Genomic DNA, 6,294 nt, shown 5'->3' with positions numbered 1-6,294 from the left:
GGTTTGTACAGCAGGTGTAAGGTCAGGTGTTGAAAAGTATATTTGTGTGTCGTCCGCATAGAGGTGATAATTAAACCCAAAAGATGTTATTAGGTCACCTAGAGAGAGTGTATACAGAGAAAAGAGAAGAGGTCCCAGGACAGAGCCCTGGGGTACCCCCACAGAGAGATCAATAGAGGAGGATGAGGTGTTAGCAGAAGAGACACTGAAAGTACGATGGGAGAGGTAGGATGAGATCCAGGATAGAGCTTTGTTCCGAATACCAAGAGTATGGAGAATGTGAAGGAGAAGAGGGTGGTCCACGGTGTCAAATGCTGCAGAGAGGTCGAGTAATATGAGCAGAGTGTAATGACCTCTGTCTTTGGCAGCATGGAGGTCGTCAGTTATTTTAGTGAGGGCTGTTTCCGTGGTGTGAGCAATGCGGAAGCCAGATTATAGAGGGTCTAGGAGAGAATAGGTGTTGAGAAAATGGAGCAATTGAGAGAATACAAGACGTTCAAGAGTTTGGAGGCAAAAGGCAGGAGGGAGACAGGACGATAGTTAGAAAGACAGGTAGGGTCAAGCTTGCTGTTTTTGAGTAATGGTATGACTGTTTGAAGGAGTATGGAAAGGTTCCAGAGCAGAGGGAGGAGTTAAAAATGTGTGTGAGAGTAGGGATTATAGTAGGAGCAAGAGGTTTTAGTTGATGGGAGGGAAAGGGGTCAAGAGGGCAAGTGGTAGAGGGAGAAGAGGCGATCAACAGCGACACATCCTCCTCTGAGACAGTGGAAAAAGAGTCAAGGAAGGCAGGAGGAGCGTTAGGAAGAGGTGTAGGATGGGAGGAAGAAACAGAGGGGATGTTCTGCCGTATGGATTCACCTTTTCCTTAACATAGTCAGCAAAGTCCTGAGCGGAGATGGAGGAAGGAGAGGCAGCTGAGGGTGGTCTGAGTAGATTATCAAAGACAGAGAACAGTCGGCGTGGGTTAGACTTGTGCATGTTGATTAGTGAAGAAAAGTAGGCTTGTTTAGCTTGCGAGAGGGCAGAGTTGAAACAGTATAGCATAAATTTGTAGTGAAGGAAGTCTGCGAGAGTATGAGATTTCCTCCAGAGGCGTTCAGAGGAACGAGTGGAGGAACGCAGCATGCGCGTGTGGGAATTTAGCCAGGGTCTAGGGTTAGAAGGGTGAGGGCGGCAGAGAGAAAGCGGGGCATGTAGATCAAGAGAGGAGGACAAGGCAGAGTTGTAGTTCCTGACCAGATTGTTAGGGTCTGTAGCAGAGCTGAGAGAGGAGAGGGAGGAGCGTAAAGTGGACTCAAAGTCAGGTAAGTGAATAGAGCGCAGGTTTCTGCAGAACCGGGGGGTAGATGGAGGTGGAGAAGGGGAGAAGCGAGATAGAGAGAATGAGATGAGGTGATGGTCAGAGAGAGGAAAAGGGGAAATGGAGAAATCGGAGAGAGAAGTTTCTAGTGAAAACCAGGTCTAAGTAGTGGCCATCCTTGTGGGTGCTGGCTGCAGTCCACTGTTGAAGGCCAAAAGAAGAGGTTAGAGAAAGAAAGCGGGAAGCCCAAGGGAGAGAGGGGTCATCAATGTGGCAATTGAAGTCCCCAAGGAGAAGAACAGGGGAGTCAGAGGAGAGAAAGAAAGAGAGCCAGGATTCAAAGTGAGAGAGAAAGGCAGAAGGGGGATGAGTAGAGATAGGTGGGCGATAGATGACCGCCACATGGACGGGGAGAGGAGAGAAAATCTGGACAGTGTGAGCCTCAAAGGAGGGAAAAGCAAGAGAGGGAGGAATAGGAAGGGTTTGGTAACGGCAGAGAGAGGAGAGCAGGAGCCCCACACCTCCACCCCTGCCATCAGTGCGCGGAGTGTGGGAGAAGGAAAGGCCATCATAGGAGAGGGCAGCTTCCAGAGCAGAGTCAGACTGAGTGAGCCAGGTCTCAGTTATAGCAAATAGGAGCAGAGAGTGAGAGAGAAAGAAGTCATGTACAGAGAGGCACTCGCTTGGGAGCGAGCATTCCAAAGGGCACAGGAGAAAGGGACAGAGGAGGGAGGGTGGCAGGGGATGGGTATGAGGTTGGAGGAGTTGACACCAGAGGGAATAGAGTTTGCAATTGGCAGGCGAGGACGAGCGCATGTAGGAATAAGGCAGGGACCAGGATTGGGAGAGATATCCCCAGAAGCAAGGAGGAGAAGCATGGAAAGAAAGAGGATGTGTGAGGATGATTTGTAGGGGCGTGTTTTAGTGCAGGGGATATAGCAGTGTGGTGTCAGAGGGCGCAAGTAAGAAAGGAGTTCATGTGAACAGAGAAGTGGTGAAGGAAGGAGAGATGGAGATATATGAATAGAGTTAGAGACATACTGAGGCTGGTAAAAAGAAGTGCATAATTTGAGAAGAAGTGAAGTCACAGCAAATATAAATGGTAAAGGCCACATCACAGCAGTAATGATGCAGTCTGGAATAGATGATTTCCTCCTTTCCAGCATAGTTCAAATGCAGGAATCGGGGCCAGATGGGGTGTCCACTTCTTCACTTCTTTTGAACTTCCTTTTAAACTTGAGTTGTAGTACAGGAATAGCAAAGAGGGCAGGATGGAGGTGCAGTGACAGAGCTGTGTGTGTAAGTACAGGAACAGCAGTGAAAGCAGGATGGAGGTGCAGTGACAGAGCTGTGTGTGTAAGTACAGGAACAGCAGAGGTGCAGGATGGAGGGCAGTGACAGACCTGTGTGTGTGTAAGTACAGGAACAGCAGAGGGGGCAGGATGGAGGTGCAGTGACAGCTGTGTGTGTAAGTACAGGAATAACAGAGAGGTCAGAATGGAGGTGTAGTGACAGAGCTGTGTGTGTAAGTACATGAATAGCAGAGAGGTCAGAATACAGGTGTAGTGACAGAGCTGTGTGTGTGTAAGTACAGGAACAGCAAAGGAGCAGGATGGAGGTGCAGTGACAGAGCTGTGTGTTAGTGCAGGAATAGCAGAGAGGACAGGATGGAGGTGCAGTGACAGTGCTGTGTGTGTAAGTACAGGAACAGCAGAGAGGGCAGGATGGAGGTGCAGTGACAGAGCTGTCTGTGTGTAAGTACAGGAACAGCAGAGGAGCAGGATGGCGGTGCAGTGACAGTGCTGTGTGTGTAAGTACAGGAATAGCAGAGAGGGCAGGATGGAGGTGCAGTGACAGTGCTGTGTGTGTGTAAGTACAGGAATAGCAGAGAGGGCAGGATGGAGGTGCAGTGACAGTGCTGTGTGTGTAAGTACAGGAATAGCAGAGAGGGCAGGATGGAGGTGTAGTGACAGAGCTGTGTGTGTAAGTACAGGAATAGCAGAGAGGACAGGATGGAGGTGTAGTGACAGAGGTGTGTGTGTAAGTACAGGAATAGCAGAGAGGACAGGATGGAGGTGTAGTGACAGAGCTGTGTGTGTAAGTACAGGAATAGCAGAGAGGGCAGGATGGAGGTGCAGTGACAGTGCTGTGTGTGTAAGTACAGGAACAGCAAAGGAGCAGGATGGAGGTGCAGTGACAGAGCTGTGTGTTAGTGCAGGAATAACAGAGAGGACAGGATGGAGGTGTAGTGACAGTGCTGTGTGTGTAAGTACAGGAACAGCAGAGAGGGCAGGATGGAGGTGCAGTGACAGAGCTGTCTGTGTGTAAGTACAGGAACAGCAGAGGAGCAGGATGGCGGTGCAGTGACAGTGCTGTGTGTGTAAGTACAGGAATAGCAGAGAGGGCAGGATGGAGGTGCAGTGACAGTGCTGTGTGTGTAAGTACAGGAATAGCAGAGAGGACAGGATGGAGGTGTAGTGACAGAGGTGTGTGTGTAAGTACAGGAATAGCAGAGAGGACAGGATGGAGGTGTAGTGACAGAGCTGTGTGTGTAAGTACAGGAATAGCAGAGAGGGCAGGATGGAGGTGCAGTGACAGTGCTGTGTGTGTAAGTACAGGAACAGCAAAGGAGCAGGATGGAGGTGCAGTGACAGAGCTGTGTGTTAGTGCAGGAATAGCAGAGAGGACAGGATGGAGGTGTAGTGACAGTGCTGTGTGTGTAAGTACAGGAACAGCAGAGAGGGCAGGATGGAGGTGCAGTGACAGAGCTGTCTGTGTGTAAGTACAGGAACAGCAGAGGAGCAGGATGGCGGTGCAGTGACAGTGCTGTGTGTGTAAGTACAGGAATAGCAGAGAGGGCAGGATGGAGGTGCAGTGACAGTGCTGTGTGTGTAAGTACAGGAATAGCAGAGAGGGCAGGATGGAGGTGTAGTGACAGAGCTGTGTGTGTAAGTACAGGAATAGCAGAGAGGACAGGATGGAGGTGTAGTGACAGAGCTGTGTGTGTAAGTACAGGAATAGCAGAGAGGACAGGATGGAGGTGCAGTGACAGTGCTGTGTGTGTAAGTACAGGAATAGCAGAGAGGGCAGGATGGAGGTGCAGTGACAGTGCTGTGTGTGTAAGTACAGGAATAGCAGAGAGGACAGGATGGAGGTGTAGTGACAGAGCTGTGTGTGTAAGTACAGGAATAGCAGAGAGGGCAGGATGGAGGTGCAGTGACAGTGCTGTGTGTGTAAGTACAGGAATAGCAGAGCGGGCAGGATGGAGGTGTAGTGACAGAGCTGTGTGTGTAAGTACAGGAATAGCAGAGAGGACAGGATGGAGGTGTAGTGACAGAGATGTGTGTGTAAGTACAGGAATAGCAGAGAGGACAGGATGGAGGTGTAGTGACAGAGCTGTGTGTGTAAGTACAGGAATAGCAGAGAGGGCAGGATGGAGGTGCAGTGACAGTGCTGTGTGTGTAAGTACAGGAACAGCAAAGGAGCAGGATGGAGGTGCAGTGACAGAGCTGTGTGTTAGTGCAGGAATAGCAGAGAGGACAGGATGGAGGTGTAGTGACAGTGCTGTGTGTGTAAGTACAGGAACAGCAGAGAGGGCAGGATGGAGGTGCAGTGACAGAGCTGTGTGTGTAAGTACAGGAACAGCAGAGGAGCAGGATGGCGGTGCAGTGACAGTGCTGTGTGTGTAAGTACAGGAATAGCAGAGAGGGCAGGATGGAGGTGCAGTGACAGTGCTGTGTGTGTCTAAGTACAGGAATAGCAGAGAGGGCAGGATGGAGGTGCAGTGACAGTGCTGTGTGTGTAAGTACAGGAATAGCAGAGAGGGCAGGATGGAGGTGTAGTGACAGAGCTGTGTGTGTAAGTACAGGAATAGCAGAGAGGACAGGATGGAGGTGTAGTGACAGAGCTGTGTGTGTAAGTACAGGAATAGCAGAGAGGACAGGATGGAGGTGCAATGACAGTGCTGTGTGTGTAAGTACAGGAATAGCAGAGAGGGCAGGATGGAGGTGCAGTGACAGTGCTGTGTGTGTAAGTACAGGAATAGCAGAGAGGGCAGGATGGAGGTGCAGTGACAGTGCTGTGTGTGTAAGTACAGGAATAGCAGAGAGGACAGGATGGAGGTGTAGTGACAGCTGTGTGTGTAAGTACAGGAATAGCAGAGAGGGCAGGATGGAGGTGCAGTGACAGTGCTGTGTGTGTAAGTACAGGAATAGCAGAGAGGACAGGATGGAGGTGCAGTGACAGAGCTGTGTGTGTAAGTACAGGAATAGCAGAGAGGGCAGGATGGAGGTGCAGTGACAGTGCTGTGTGTGTAAGTACAGGAATAGCAGAGAGGACAGGATGGAGGTGCAGTGACAGTGCTGTGTGTGTAAGTACAGGAATAGCAGAGAGGGCAGGATGGAGGTGCAGTGACAGTGCTGTGTGTGTAAGTACAGGAATAGCAGAGAGGACAGGATGGAGGTGTAGTGACAGAGCTGTGTGTGTAAGTACAGGAATAGCAGAGAGGACAGGATGGAGGTGCAGTGACAGTGCTGTGTGTGTAAGTACAGGAATAGCAGAGAGGGCAGGATGGAGGTGCAGTGACATTGCTGTGTGTGTTAGTGCAGGAATAGCAGAGAGGGCAGGATGGAGGTGTAGTGACAGAGCTGTGTGTGTAAGTACAGGAATAGCAGAGAGGGCAGGATGGAGGTGCAGTGACAGTGCTGTGTGTGTGTAAGTACAGGAATAGCAGAGAGGGCAGGATGGAGGTGCAGTGACAGTGCTGTGTGTGTAAGTACAGGAATAGCAGAGAGGGCAGGATGGATGTGTAGTGACAGAGCTGTGTGTGTAAGTACAGGAATAGCAGAGAGGACAGGATGGAGGTGTAGTGACAGAGCTGTGTGTGTAAGTACAGGAATAGCAGAGAGGACAGGATGGAGGTGCAGTGACAGAGCTGTGTGTGTAAGTACAGGAATAGCAGAGAGGACAGGATGGAGGTGTAGTGACAGAGCTGT

Source organism: Ascaphus truei, unplaced genomic scaffold (assembly GCF_040206685.1).
Source record: "Ascaphus truei isolate aAscTru1 unplaced genomic scaffold, aAscTru1.hap1 HAP1_SCAFFOLD_786, whole genome shotgun sequence".
Lineage (NCBI taxonomy): Eukaryota > Metazoa > Chordata > Amphibia > Anura > Ascaphidae > Ascaphus > Ascaphus truei.
Note: the sequence above shows the minus strand (reverse complement) of the source record.